The sequence below is a fragment of the Calonectris borealis genome, chromosome W (assembly GCF_964195595.1).
Source record: "Calonectris borealis chromosome W, bCalBor7.hap1.2, whole genome shotgun sequence".
Lineage (NCBI taxonomy): Eukaryota > Metazoa > Chordata > Aves > Procellariiformes > Procellariidae > Calonectris > Calonectris borealis.
The window spans coordinates 15,958,813-15,975,589 of NC_134351.1; positions in this window are offsets into that span (position 1 = coordinate 15,958,813).

Sequence of the window (16,777 nt, forward strand, 5' to 3'; positions counted from 1 at the left end):
AGTAGTAAATATTGCTCTATTCTCATCACTCTCAGGATCTAAGTCTGTCCATTTCCTAGCTGCCTCACATAATCGTTCATAAAAGGTGGATGGGTCCTCTGTTTTTCCTTGAATTATTTGAGTCAATTTCGCCAAATTCTTTGGGCGGGATATTCCATTCTTTACTCCATACAAAATTAATTGTTGATACTGTTTAATCATCAATTTCCCGTCATTACTATTAGGATTCCATTTTGGGTCTTGAGTTGGCATAAAACGAGCAGGACCTTCTCTTGCATTTATTCTCTCATTTTCCATATTTGCTTTTTCTAATACTACCCTCTTTTCTTCAGGAGTAAACAAATTATTCAAAAGAATTTGAATATCTTGCCAATCTGGATTATGATTTTCAATAATTGTTCGAAAAGATCTATACACCTTTTCAGGATTCTCTCTATATGATCCTGCTAACTCTTTCCAATTCATTAAATCAGAAGTTGTAAATGGTACTTTCACAAATACTGGCTCCCCCCTTGGGCCCACTGCCTGGCGAAGGGGTGCTAACAATACAGACCCTTGCTGGGTTCTAGTCCTGCCAGCTATCGGACTAAAAGTATTGCTTCCTCTTCCTTCGGTTTCAGAAGTTTCATTTTTATTTGGTGGTACTAACATCTGTGTATCCTCCTCTTCTTCTCCTAGTTTTAAACACCGTTTTCCTATGCTACAAGCAGAACAACAATGCGCTTTTGGTTCCTTATTTTCCATCATCATCATCATCATTACATTAGAATCTGAATCTAAAAGTTTACATTTTTTCCGAATTTCATGATCATTTCTCAAAAAAAAAAACCCAAATCTACATAAGGTACCTCATCCCATTTTCCTTGTTTTCTACAAAATAACATTAATTGTAAAATAGTATTATATTGCAAGGTTCCCAATTCTGGCCATTTTTCCTCATCTTCCAATTTATACATTGGCCACCATCTAGTACAATATTCAATTAATTTATCCTTTCTCAAAGGATCACTCCCAAATTTTCCCCAATGTTTAATCATGCATCCTAAGGGGGAACAAGGTGTTACTTTTGATGGTTGAGCTCCCATACCTTTACCTAAAAAGAACGTTCTTAACCACAACTTCATATACTCCAGTCGTCACTGTCAAACGCATATGAATATACTGGTTTACCCCTGGCACCTACAACTTCACATACTCCAGTCGTCACTGTCAAACGCATATGAATATACCTCTTTACCTGTGGCCACAATTCCTTACCAAATGCATGCATGCACAATTTTATACCCCAGAACAATAACTCATTTACCTTAGCGTTGCACCGTTGAGTCGCTCACCTGCTCTGGTTGGGGAGAATACTCACGGAGTCCCCGATCAAAAGGTCGGTGCGCGCTGGAGTCCAGAGAGCAGGGTCTCCCCACCGAGAGCCAGCAAGTCGATCCGGGCAAGGCTTCACAGCAGTCCCACCTGGGTCGCCAAAAACTGTTGTCCGAAAAGCGGATTCGTGCCCGGCGTGCAAGCAACCAATTCCACACGCTCAGGAGAGATATTGTTTTATTCCGGCCTGGGTGCTCGGTGGACTTGCCACAAATCAAGCACCCCTGGTCTAGTCACCTTTCTGTTTATATCCATGCTTCTCATACATATTTTAAATTTCTCTTTTACATATTCATTACATTTCCGAGAACTAATTATAATATTACATCATCTTAAACACATGCGCACTAAAGCCTTTAGGGTCTCCTTGGGGGTCTCGGGTGGTCTCTGGTGGTTGGCAGGGTAGTGAACTCTTCATGAACTTATTTCCTCTTTACCTTATAGGGTCGCAATTTGTCCCTGAGCCATGCTTGGACCACGTTTGTTTATAGTTTCCAAAGTTATTCTTCACTAGAGCCTAACAATGCTTCCAGGATACACGATTTAGACTAGTTACAATTCTACACACCTGCAAACACAACACCTGCTAGTTACCTAACTTCTAAGCAACAAGTCTTCATTGTTTAGAATTACAGAAGCGAGCAGTAGAATTACAGAAGCGAGCAGTATGGAATAGTAGATACTGTACCTACTACATCATTGGTAAGTCTAAAATATTCTACCACCTGAGTTGTTTCATGGCATAGGTGTGGTAATTGCCCAAGCATGAAGATACACATATATTTTTTGTCCAGGGATGACACCATAAATTATTCTTTAGCTTATGGGGAAGCAAAAAGCACCTGTTTGGTAAATAACTATTTTTATACCTATCTTACAGATAAATAAACTGAAAAATAAACTGATACACAAATGGGTTCAGTTATGACAGAATTATTGAACAGTTAAACTACAGTGTGAATGAGACCAAAGCTGTAGATGGCATTGTCCCTCACTTATTTCAAAGTCATTCTGTTTATTCACAGAATGATTTTCTCTAAAAGACCCTCTGACTTCTAATAACAAGCTAGCATATGTTCTACTAGTTCAAAGCAAACAAGAAGAAAAAAAAGCCCTATCTCATCAGTTTATATTTAAAATGCAACGTTTTACATAAATATGTACAAAGCCAACAAAGCAGCTGCATTTTATGCGAGAGAGATTAAGTTATTAGAGAACTCTTGTTCTGATGTACTAAATTTCTCAGTATCTTCAGAGTACTTTTCAAATGGATAGAGATATTTTCTTTAATTACTGAAATACTGTACAAATTTATTTAGTGCCCATCATTTTCATGAATTGTCTTACTAAATTTAATGGGAACTCTGACAAATTTAAGATCCTAGTCGGGGATACAGAGGATCTGAGGCCCGGTACACTCCAACTGAGAAGGAGATATTGGCAGCATATGAAGGGGTTCGAGCTGCTTCGGAAGTGGTTGGTACTGAAGCACAGCTCCTCCTGTCACCCTGACTGCCGGTGCTGGGCTGGATATTCAAAGGGAAGGTCCCCTCTACACATCATGCAACCGATGCTACGTGGAGTAAGAGGGTCACGCTGATCACACAATGGGCCCGAACAGGAAACCCCAGTCGCCCAGGAATCTTGGAAGTGATCACGAACTGGCCAGAAGGCAAAGATTTTGGAATATCGCCAGAGGAGGAGGTGACACGTGCTGAAGAAGCCTCACTGTATAATAAACTACCAGAAAACGAGAAGCAATATGCCCTGTATAGAATAAGGGGTGGATACTGTCCTGGTTCCGGCTGGGACAGGGTTAACTTTCTTCCCAGTAGCTTGGGGGTGTGCTGTGTTTTGGGTTTAGTGTGAAAGGAGCGTTGATGGCCCATTGATGCTTTGGCTGTTGCTGGGTGATGCTTGCACCGGGAGGAGGGAGCACAGCCAGGGTGGTGGACCCAGCTGGCCAATGGGGTATTCTATACCATGTGACATCATGCTCATTATAAAAACCAGGTGGGGGGGGGGGGCTCACCCCCCATTCGTGACACGCGGTCAGCGAGCAGTTGCGTTGTGCATTGCCTGCTTTGTGTATTCTGTTATTGTTGTGGTTCTCATTGTTATTATTACTGTTCTACTTAGTTTTATTTCCATCATTAAACTGTTTTTATCTCAACCCGGGAGCTTTCCTACTTGTGCCCTCCCGATTCTCTCCCCCATCCCACCAGAGGCAGGGGGTGAGCGAGTGGCTGCGTGGGGTTTATTTTTGCTGGCTGGGGTTAAACCACGACAGTCCTTTTTGGCGCCCAACGTGGGGCAGTGAAGGGTTGAGATAACGACAGATTATTTAGAGCATATTAAGGAATTTATATCTGGTAACATATTAATTTGTTCTGCACCATGCTCTTGTTTTTACTGTACCTGTTAAAGATTGGAGTTGGGTTTTGTAGTCTGCTGTGCTCTGCCGTGATTAATGGTGTTTTGCCTGGGAGATTTGTTACTAAAATGCTGGCATTGGGGGTTATTTGTTATTTGGGATTCGTAATGAAGCCGCTACTGTATTTCGGGTCCCACCTCATGGAGACCATTAGCAATTATACCTTTTCCTCTGAGAGATTTTTTATGGAGGAAATAGAGAATGGCACCCTCACTACCTTCCTCTATGATGTCATCTCCTTTGTTAAAATAACTTGCCAGTACCTTGAACATCCCTGGGTAGTTAAGATACATCTATTGGTACTCCTTGGGAATATTGTTGCGGTTTTATCCAAGGTTAGTAAGCAATTCAAGAATGTCATGCAGAGATCTGCCCCAAGGCTGGATAGTTATGAGTGGCAGGGCGAGTGGGATAGCATGGGCAAATGCCTAGGACGATGGGCACCCCCAGTGTTCTGGAACTTCACCCCTGAACAAGTGCAGAACCCTGAAAAATTAGTAGAATATTTGGAAGAAGTATGCTGTCACCCTGGCCATTCTAGGGAGACGCAAATCACTACAATGTGCTGGGGCCTGGCCCACGCCTACCGAGCCCTGTTTAACACCACTCAGAACCCCCAAGGGGAAGGAAAGGTCTCTGCAGCTGATGACAAAGCAACAGGCCCTGTGGCTACCCCACCCCCCACGGCAGGCGCAGGGGCTCCCTCACCCCCCAGGGCAGGCACGGCAGCTACTCCGCCCCCTGCGACAGGGAACCAACCCATGCCGGTATCAGTTGCCCCTATACAAAAAAGAAAATGCACAAGAAAATCAGCTCGCTTAGTAAGGGATGAAGATGAACCAGGGCCATCACGAGAACAGGAGGAGGAGGAGGCAGAACCCGTAAATGAGATGGTAACCACCCAATCCCTATCCCTGAGTGAGCTGCGAGATATGCGGAAAGATTTCAGCCTTCGTCCAGGCGAGCACATTGTCACCTGGCTGCTCCGATGCTGGGATAATGGGGCCAGTAGCCTGGAATTAGAGGGTAGGGAAGCCAAGCAGCTGGGATCCCTTTCTAGGGAAGGGGGCATTGACAAAGCAATTGGACAAGGGGCACAAGTCCTCAGCCTCTGGAGGAGACTCCTGTCAGGTGTGAAGGAAAGATATCCCTTCAAGGAAGATGTTATATGCCACCCAGGCAAATGGACCACCATGGAGAGAGGTATCCAGTACCTGAGGGAATTAGCCATGCTGGAAGTGATTTATGATGACCTGAACAATGAGCAGTTATCCAAAGACCCAGATGAAGTCAAATGCACCCGACCCATGTGGCGGAAGTTTGTACGGAGCGCACCAGCGTCACATGCAAACTCATTGGCAATAATGACCTGGAGAGATGGAGAGGAACAAACAGTGGATGAACTGGCTGGCCAACTCTGGCAATATGAAGAAAGTCTCTCTTCCTCCCTACGGGCCTGTGCCTCTGCTCTGGAGAAACTGTCTGAGGAGGTCCAGCAACTCAAAGAGGATATGTCCTGCTCCCCACCTGCACGGGCCAGTGTCTGAGCCATTAGGAGCAAGCATCCCTCTGCTCAAGAGAGGAGATATCGTGGGTACACACCCCGGGGCACCCTGTGGTTTTACCTGCGTGACCACGGAGAGGACATGAGGAAGTGGGATGGAAAACCAACCTCAGCCCTACAGGCACGGGTACATGAGTTGCAAGGAAAAGCAACCACAAAAGGGGGTTCTTCCTGGAAAACTGCTGCTCCAGTCTCCAGTGAGCTGTTCCCCAGACAGAGTAGCAGGGCTGATTCCACTTCCGACCTTAATAAAGGGACTTCTGATTCATACTTACAAGAAGTGCACAGCGAATATGATGACCAGGACTAGAGGGGCCCTGCCTCCAGCCACGTGGAGGAAAGGGACAACCGGGTTTACTGGACTGTGTGGATTCGATGGCCTGGCACATCAGACCCACAAGAATATAAGGCTCTCGTAGACACTGGTGCACAGTGTACCCTGATGCCATCAAGCTATAAAGGGGCAGAACCCATTTGTATTTCTGGAGTGACAGGGGGATCCCAAGAGTTAACTGTATTGGAGGCCAAAGTGAGCCTAACCAGGAATGAGTGGCAGAAGCACCCCATTGTGACTAGCCCAGAGGCTCCGTGCATCCTTGGCATAGACTACCTCAGGAGAGGGTATGTCAAGGACCCAAAAGGGTACCGGTGGGCTTTTGGTATAGCTGCCCTGGAGATGGAGGAAATCAAACAGCTGTCCACCTTGCCCGGTCTCTCAGAGGATCCTTCTGTTGTGGGGTTGTTGAAGGTCCAAGAACAACAGGTACCAATCGCTACCCCAACAGTGCACCGGAGGCAATATCACACCAACCAATATTCCCTGATCCCCATCCATAAGCTGATTCATCGACTGGAGAGCCAAGGAGTGATCAGCAAGACTCGCTCACCCTTTAACAGTCCCATATGGCCAGTGCGAAAGTCCAATGGAGAGTGGAGACTAACAGTAGGCTACCGTGGCCTGAACGAAGTCACGCCGCCACTGAGTGCTGCCGTGCCAGACATGCTAGAACTCCAGTACGAGCTGGAGTCAAAGGCAGCCAAGTGGTATGCCACCACTGATATCGCTAATGCATTCTTCTCAATCCCTTTGGCAGCAGAGTGCAGGCCACAGTTTGCTTTCACTTGGAGGGGCGTCCAGTACACCTGGAACCGACTGCCCCAGGGGTGGAAACACAGCCCTACCATTTGCCATGGACTGATCCACACCGCACTGGAACAGGGTGAGGCTCCAGAACACCTGCAGTACATTGATGACATCATCGTGTGGGGCAACACAGCAGAAGAACTTTTCGAGAAAGGGGAGAGAATAGTCCAAATCCTTCTGAAGTCCGGCTTTGCAATAAAACGAAGTAAGGTCAAGAGACCCGCACAGGAGATCCAGTTGTTAGGAATAAAATGGCAAGATGGACGTTGTCAGATCCCAACGGATGTGATCAATAACATAACAGCCATGTCCCCACCAACTAGCAAAAAGGAAACAAAAGCTTTCTTAGGCGTTGTGGGTTTTTGGAGAATGCATATTCCAAATTACAGTCAGATCGTAAGCCCTCTCTATCACGCTCCCACAAACCCGACAGGGCAAGCGCTATGTGCTCACCATGGTGGAAGCAACCACAGGATGGCTGGAAACATATCCTGTGCCCCATGCCACTGCCCGGAACACCATCCTGGGCCTTGAAAAACAAGTCTTATGGCAACATGGCACCCCAGAAAGCATTGAATCAGACAACAGGACTCATTTCCGCAACACCCTCATAGACACCTGGGCCAAAGAGCATGGCATTGAGTGGGTCTATCACATCCCCTACCATGCACCAGCCTCCGGAAAAATCGAACGATACAACGGACTGCTAAAGACAACACTGAGGGCAATGGGTGGTGGGACATTCAAGCATTGGGACACACATTTAGCAAAAGCCACCTGGTTAGTCAACACTAGGGGGTCTCTTAATCGAGCTGGCCCTGCCCAATCCAAACCCTTACGTACTGTAGAGGGGGATAAAGTCCCTGTCGTGCACATAAGAAATATGCTGGGGAAGACAGCCTGGGTTACTCCTGCCTCTGGCAAGGGAAAACCCATCCGTGGGATTGCTTTTGCTCAAGGACCTGGGTGCACTTGGTGGGTGATGCGAAAGGATGGGCAAGTCCGGTGTGTACCTCAAGGGGATTTAATTTTGGGTGAAAATAGCCAATGAACTGAATTGTATGATGTTAGTTATTACATAGTGCTGTATGTCATCACTTCTATGGTTACCATATGCCATATTAACAGTATTATATTAAGAATCACCCAGATTAATGTAGAATGAACTCATATGAAACTGAGCAAGGTGCAACGATGATAGAACCGGACAAGCGCCCAGAACTGGCCTCTGCATGCAACAGTCCAACACCACACACCATCTCTCCTGCCCTGAAAGACTGTTATGACAGATGGAGCCCAAAGTCATGGACTAAATGAACTCAGTGGACATTTTAGAGGGATGGCCCATGGACTAAGGGAATGATACCCCTGTGTGCGTGTATATCAAAAGGCAGGAAAAGTAGTGGTGACTAATTGGAAGGTATGGGGAAAATGTGAGACCTGGGCATGATGTAGATGGTATAGAATAAGGGGTGGATACTGTCCTGGTTCCGGCTGGGACAGGGTTAACTTTCTTCCCAGTAGCTTGGGGGGTGTGCTGTGTTTTGTGTTTAGTGTGAAAGGAGCGTTGATGGCCCATTGATGCTTTGGCTGTTGCTGGGTGCTGCTTGCACCGGGAGGGGGGAGCACAGCCGGGGTGGTGGACCCAGCTGGCCAATGGGGTATTCTATACCATGTGACATCATGCTCAGTATAAAAACCAGGTGTGTGGGGGGGCTCACCCCCCGTTCGTGACACACAGTCGGTGAGCAGTTGCGTTGTGCATCGCCTGCTTTGTGTATTCTGTTGTTGTTCTCACTGTTATTATTACTGTTCTACTTCGTTTTATTTCAATTATTAAACTGTTTTTATCTCAACCCAGGAGCTTTCCTACTTGTGCCCTCCCGATTCTCTCCCCCATCCCACCGGAGTGGGGGGGTGATCAAGCAGCTGCGTGGGGTTTATTTTTGCTGGCTGGGGTTAAACCATGACACTTTAACTACTTCTGTTTGTCCTTTCTGGTGGGCTTTACAATCTATAATTGCAACTTCTTTTGGTTTTTGGACAGCTTGTAACAATTTCAAAATTTCTGATCCATGTTTTATAGGAGTTCCTTTTGAAGACAATAGTCCACATTCTTTCCAAATTGCTCCATGCGCATGAACTACTCCAAATGCATATTTAGAATCTGTATAAATATTTACTTTTTTGTTTACCACAGCATACCCAGCTTTTCGCTCTCTGTTGACTATAAAGCTACTCCCATCTGTAAAGAGTTCAATTTCTGGATCCATTAGTGGCACATCCTTTAAATCAGGTCATCTAGAGTATACTTGTTCCATCACATGCAAACAATCGTGTTCTAGTTCTCTTTCATCTATGGGCGTTAAAGTGGCAGGATTCAAAGCTGAAGACATTTTCCAAGTTATATCATCGTGTTCAATCAGTACCACTTGATATTGAGCCAATCGACTAGGAAAAATCCAGTGATGCTCCTTTTGTTCGAGGATGGCAACCACTGCATGTGGTACAAAAACTGTAATAGGTTGTCCTAAAATTAATTTCTGAGCTTCTTTAACTAATAGCACCACCGCAGCTACTGCTCTCAGGCATGCTGGCCATCCTTTACTTCATCCAGCTGTTTGGAAGAATAGGCTACTGGCCTTTTCCAATCTCCCGAAGTCTGGGTCAGGACTCCTAATGCCACATGTTGCCTTTCATGTACATAAAGTATAAAAGGCTTAGGCTCTCATCAACTCAGTTTTAATGGAGTCAAATCCTTTTCGGCACTTTGGTGTCCATTCCAGAGTTTCCCCTGGTCCCTTAATAGCAGCATATTGCAATCAATCAGTTTGGCAATCCAACTGAAATTTGGTATCCACAGCCTGCACCATCCGGCCATTCCTAAAAACATTCACAATTCCTTTTTTGATCAGGGGGGAGCTATTCGACAAATAGCTTCTTTTCGTTCTGCTCCCAATTCTTTTTTTCCTTGAAAAATTATAAATCCCAAGTACGTTACTGTGGTTTGTACCACTTGGGCCTTTTTCTGGGATACTTGGTATCCAGGTAAACCCAGAAAATTCAACAAATCAATAGATGCAGTTTTACGTTCATGTTCAGTCCTTGCTCCGAGCAAGATATCATCTACATATTGCAACAAAGTGATGGAAGGATTCTTACCTTGCCAATCTTCCGGTTCTCTAGCAAGTATGTTGCCAAACAGTGTCGGGCTGTTCTTAAATCCTTGTGGTAACACAGTCCAGCAAAGTTGTATTTTCCTCCCATTCGAAGGCAAATATCTTCTGACTTTCCTCTTCCAAGGGGATGCAAAAGAATGCATCCTTCAAGTCCAGCACTGTAAAATACACTCTATTTTCAGGAATTGCCAACAGCAAGGTGTAAGGATCTGGCACCACTGGATGTACAACAACAGTGATTTTATTAATTTTTCTTAAATCTTGTACCAACTGATACTCTTGAGTTTGGGGCTTTTTAACCGGTAAGATGTAAGTATTATATTCTGATTGGCACTTCCACAACAGACCAAATTGCATAAAGGTATTGATTAACGATTCTAAGCCCATCCTGGCTTCTAATTTCATAGCATACTGGGTTTTTTTCTTACTGGCTGAGCTCCCATTTTCAACTATTTTTAATGGAATGGCGTTCTTGGCTTGTCCTGGTTTCTTAGAAGCCCATACTAGGGGTATCACAGCGTCCAGGATTTCTTCTGGGATCCTGATCTTCTCCTCTCCTTTCTCAGTCAGCAAACACAATTGGGCTTTCCATGCAGTCTCCTCAGGCACATGTAGCTGAATAGACTTATCAGAGAATGTTCGTTGAGCCTTCAGTGTCCCAGTCGTGTCCCAGTAATGGTAGAGGGCATTCTGGCATATATAGAAATTCATGAGTCAATGTAGTGTTTCCAATTGTACATTCCATAGGTTTTAAAAATGGCCTAAGGGCTCGTTTTCCCGTGATGCCAACAATTGGCATGTAAGTTTTACTTAGGGGTCCTTAACAACTAGTTACTACAGAGTGTGTTGCTCCACTATCTACTAAGAAATCTATTACTTCATTCCTCAGCTTCATTGGAACCAGGGGATCTGCTGGGGAAATCTTAATACTTTCCCCAGGTCCTCTTCATTCAGAATCAGAGGTTCCCAACATAATCAGATTAACATCTGGCTCTTGCCCCCCTTTCTCCATAGATTCAACAAACAGTTTTTCCCTCTGGGACATTCATTTTTCCAATGTCCCTCCTTATGGTGTATGATTGCACAGACCCTCACATATACATGCACAGAATCCTTTATTGTTACAGTACTGGAGAAAATATCCTTTATCATAACAGGGCAGTCCTACTGTCTGTCTCTCTCCATTGCCTCTCTCCCTCTTCACCTGATTCATCTCCCTTATATACTAAGAAAAACAGTCTCTCCCTTCCAGCAACGATCACATGTCTGCTCACAATTCCCTTCACCTGTTTCAGCTCTTGAATCAGCTGGTGCTCATTAGGCCACCTCTTCTGCTTTATTCAGTTCTTCTTTGGCTTTCACATCTGCCACCTCAGGGTGACTGCAAGCAGCATCCCTAGCTGAGAGCTTTTTCATTTTGATGTTTACAGTTTCCTTACAGAGGAGGCAACTAAGCCAGGTGTTCAGGTCTTATCTCAGGCGTATGTACACGTCTGCTAGTTCTCAGCGCACAGGCCGAAGTCCTATCTTGGCCGAAACTCCCGATTCCACAATTCTTCTCCACACCTCCTTTTTACAAAAAGCACACTGTTTAGGGCCCAAAGGGGCACGGCTCAAGGGATTCTGACCTCGCCCTACGCCGTTCCATCTGAAACAAAAATTTCTGAAGTAAAACTCTCTAAAACTCGATTTGGAGTTCAGAAAGCAGGCATCCTTTATTGCAACGTCGGGCAGCACTGGGGATCGCTCTGCCACAAGCGCTCCGTCAGGTCAGCAGTATACCTTTGTTCATATACAGAAAGATTATACATATTCATCAGATTCCTTAGAAAAGGCAGTCTTAAGGTAATGAGTTCCCGGAATTCATTTACATAGTCCAAGCATGCGCAGTAAAATTAGGGTTAGGGTCTTCTCACCCTCCGGTGGTCGTCCATAGTCTTCCTCACAGTGTCCTTTAGTTGAACTCAGTCTTTACGCATGCTCCGTTTAACCCTTGGCTGGATTAGCACAATTCTCATTTGTACAAACTAGCTTACTCCAGCATAAGATACAAAGCTAGTTTCCTTATCTATTCTACTCAAGATACAAAGTTTCAAGGCCTTTGAATCTACTGAATGTCTGGCCTATCTACTCCCAAGGCATTCTTTTCCCATCTGCATATGTCTTTTCTGATTTTCACAGGAAGCCTGACGAGTTAGCTCAAGGTCTGTTCAATCTTATCAAGCGAGAAAGCTTTTACGTATCACAGTAAGGTCTTAGTCAGGGATTGTCAGGGTTTTAATCCTTTCACATCCACTTCCTCCTCTCCCTCTGCCTCGTTCCCTACCTCTCCCTCTGCCTGAATTTCCAGCGATTGCAGCTGCTAGCAATGAGGCTTGTAATTTTATTCCTTTCTGTTTTTCTTTACGTTTTTCTCTTTTTTCTTTCTCATCTCTATTATCGTATACCTTGTATGCTATTTCAATTAATTGTGATGCAGACATTCCCCCAGCTCCATCTACTCGCTGCAGTTTCTTTCTAATATCAGAGGCCGATTGTCCTATAAATAACATATTAAACATTTTTCTATTAGCCTCATCCTCCGGATCTAAATCTGTCCATCTGCGAGCAGTTTCACATAATCTTTCATAAAGGCCGAGGGATTCTTCTCTGACCCCTGCCTTATTTCATATAACTTTGCCTTCCCTCCTTTCTACTGGACCCCCTTGGGGACCAACATTTACACATCTTCAGCTTCCCCACAATCCTTAACACATTTCTTTCCTTTTTCACATCTCTCACAATTCTCTTTCTTTCCTTTTCCATTAACATTTTCTGCTAACACATATATTCCATTAGCATCATTCATCAACAATTTACATTTCTTACGAGTTTCATGATCATTTCTCAAAGTGAAAAACAAATCAACATATACAACTTCATCCCATTTCCCATCCGACAGCAAAATAACATCAATTGTAATTTAGTGTTATAGTTTACCGATCCATTTTCTGGCCAGACCTCACCATCATCCAATTTATAATACGGCCACCATTGGTTACAATAAGTTCTCAACCTATCTTTCCTTAGGGGTTCCCCTCCAAGCTTATTCCAATTTTTCAGGATGCATCCTAAAGGAGAGCATAGGGGTACCTTAGTGGAAGCAGCTGCACCCATATTACACGTAATATTTTCTCCAAGAATTCCTCAGCTTCATACACTCGGTTCCGACCCCCTGCTGGTAAAGGTAAAATCTAACCACTCATCCAGTTCCGACCCACTGTCGGTAAAGGTGAAATCTTACCACACACTCAGCTCTGACCCCCTGTTGGTAAAGGCAAGATTTTACTGCGCACCCAGCTCCGACCCACTGTCGGTAAAGGTAAGATTTTACCACGCGTCTACATGAGAAGCCTTGACTTAAGCTCCAGCTGCGGGCCTTTTTCTAGATGTGTCTTATGCAGAGCAATCCCGAAAAGCGGCTACTTACCTTTGCTATCCCTTGCCTCCTTGCAAATATCTCATATCGTGGCGTTGCACCGTTGCGTTGCATTGCCTGTCGCCCGTCAGTGGAGAGGAACTGGCGGAGTCCCCGATCAAGAAGTCGGCGCGCACTGGCATCCTACCCGGTCCCGTCTCCTGTCCGGAACGGCAGAACAATCCGGGCAAAGCTAGAACGGCAGTCCCATTGTTAATGTTAATCATAATCAACATTGATCCTCAAAGTGTTATTGTCCTGTGTATAGCCCTCGCCCAGAACTGGGTTAAAAGACCAGTTAATAAGAAACCAGAATGATGAAGCTAGTGAGTGGGTGTTTGATTGGAGGAGATCAAGATGTATATGTTTTAATTTAAGAACACTATGGTGATAGATAGTTTGGTTTGTTGTGGATTCTATATTGCTCGCTTCTGTAATTTTAAACAATGAAGATTTGTTGCTTAGAAGTTAGATAACTAACAGGTGTGTGTTTGTAATTGTGTGGAGTAGTAATTAATTATAAACTGTGTGTTTTAGAGGTAGTGATAATTAATTTTAGCTATGGAAACTATAAACAAACGTGGTCCAAGCATGGCTCAGGGACAAATTGCGACCCTATAAGGTAAAGAGGAAATAAGTTCATGAAGAGTTCACTACCCTGCCGACCACCAGAGACCACCCGAGACCCCAAAGGAGACCCTAAAGGCTTTAGTGCGCATGTGTTTAAGATGATGTAATATTATAATTAGTTCTCGGAAATGTAATGAATATGTAAAAGAGAAATTTAAAATATGTATGAGAAGCATGGATATAAACAGAAAGGTGACTAGACCAGGGGTGCTTGATTTGTGGCAAGTCCACCGAGCACCCAGGCCTGAATAAAACAATATCTCTCCTGAGCGTGTGGAATTGGTTACTTGCACGCCAGGCACGAATCCGCTTTTCGGACAACAGTTTTTGGCGACCCAGGTGGGACTGCTGTGAAGCCTTGCCCGGATCGACTTGCCGGCTCTCGGTGGGGAGACCCTGCTCTCTGGACTCCAGCGCGCACCGACCTTTTGATCGGGGACTCCGTGAGTATTCTCCCCAACCAGAGCAGGTGAGCGACTCAACGGTGCAACGCTAAGGTAAATGAGATATTGTTCTGGGGTATAAAATTGTGCATGCATGCATTTGGTAAGGAATTGTGGCCACAGGTAAAGAGGTATATTCATATGCGTTTGACAGTGACGACTGGAGTATATGAAGTTGTGGTTAAGAACGTTCTTTTTAGGTAAAGGTATGGGAGCTCAACCATCAAAAGTAACACCTTATTCCCCCTTAGGATGCATGATTAAACATTGGGGAAAATTTGGGGGTGATCCTTTGAGAAAGGATAAATTAATTGAATATTGTACTAGATGGTGGCCAATGTATAAATTGGAAGATGAGGAAAAATGGCCAGAATTGGGAACCTTGCAATATAATACTATTTTACAATTAATGTTATTTTGTAGAAAACAAGGAAAATGGGATGAGGTACCTTATGTAGATTTGGGTTTTTTTTTTTTGAGAAATGATCATGAAATTCGGAAAAAATGTAAACTTTTAGATTCAGATTCTAATGTAATGACGATGATGATGGAAAATAAGGAACCAAAAGCGCATTGTTGTTCTGCTTGTAGCATAGGAAAACGGTGTTTAAAACTAGGAGAAGAAGAGGAGGATACACAGATGTTAGTACCACCAAATAAAAATGAAACTTCTGAAACCGAAGGAAGAGGAAGCAATACTTTTAGTCCGATAGCTGGCAGGACTAGAACCCAGCAAGGGTCTGTATTGTTAGCACCCCTTCGCCAGGCAGTGGGCCCAAGGGGGGAGCCAGTATTTGTGAAAGTACCATTTACAACTTCTGATTTAATGAATTGGAAAGAGTTAGCAGGATCATATAGAGAGAATCCTGAAAAGGTGTATAGATCTTTTCGAACAATTATTGAAAATCATAATCCAGATTGGCAAGATATTCAAATTCTTTTGAATAATTTGTTTACTCCTGAAGAAAAGAGGGTAGTATTAGAAAAAGCAAATATGGAAAATGAGAGAATAAATGCAAGAGAAGGTCCTGCTCGTTTTATGCCAACTCAAGACCCAAAATGGAATCCTAATAGTAATGACGGGAAATTGATGATTAAACAGTATCAACAATTAATTTTGTATGGAGTAAAGAATGGAATATCCCGCCCAAAGAATTTGGCGAAATTGACTCAAATAATTCAAGGAAAAACAGAGGACCCATCCACCTTTTATGAACGATTATGTGAGGCAGCTAGGAAATGGACAGACTTAGATCCTGAGAGTGATGAGAATAGAGCAATATTTACTACTTTGTTTGTAGGGCAAGCTGCTCCAGATATTCAAAAGAAATTGCAGAAAGTGGATGGGATTACAGGAATGACTATATCACAGTTAATTGAAATTGCTTATAAGGTGTATAATAATAGGGAAGAGGAGGAAAAGAAAAATCAGGAAAAAGAAAAAATAAAAGACAGGAAACAAAAAGCTGCTATTCTAGCAGCTGCTTTTGTAAATGCCCAAGGATCAGCAGGAGGAATAGGTAGAAGATATGTGAGAGGTAGAGGTAGAGGGTATTTGAGAGGAAAAGGTAGAGGAGGTAGAGATATGTTTAAACAATATACCCCATTAGGATTTAATCAATGTGCTGTATGTAAGAAACAGGGACACTGGAAGAGTGAGTGTCCAGAGAACAAAGAAGCAGTCGTGACTCAGTCACAGCAGATACCACCTGAAGCTGACTTACTTATGATGGGAGGAAATTCTGAATGATGGGGACCGGGGGTAGAAAATGATATTTTCCCAGCTGAGCCCCTGGTTCCAGTAAAGCTGGGAGATGAAGTAGTCGATTTTTTAGTAGATACTGGAGCGAAATATTCTGTTATAAATACATGTAAAGGACCAATGAGTAAATTTAATGTATCTATTGTTGGGGTCACGGGAAAGAAAGAGATAAGGCCTTTTTTGAAACCTTTAAAATGTAAAATTGGAGGAAAACCATTGATGCATGAATTTTTATATATACCGGAATGCACCATGCCTCTCTTAGGACGGGATTTATTGAATAAATTGGGAGCACAAATTAACTTTAAAAAAGGAAGAATCCAAGTTCATTTTCCTGAAGCTAATGCCTGGCAAGCCCAAGTTTATTTATTACAGACAAACACAGATGAATCTGAAGAAATTCCAGAAGAGATTAAAGATGCAGTTTACCCTTTTCTTTGGGCAACGGAGAAACCAGGAAGAGCGAAAAATGTGGAACCGGTAAAAGTTGAATTGAAAACAGGAGTTCGACCGGTAAGAAAGAAACAATATCCTATTAGTATAGAAGCCAGAAAGGGTTTGGAACCAATAATAAATAATTTTCTTAAATACGGACTTTTAAGAGAATGTCAATCTGATTACAATACTCCTATCCTTCCAGTGAAAAACCCACATAACCAAGGATATAGGCCGGTTCAAGATCTAAGAGCAATAAACCAGTTAGTGGTGGACATTCATCCAGTAGTCCCTAATCCATATACGCTGCTAACAACTATCATTGAATCAAATGCATATTTCTCTGTTATAGATT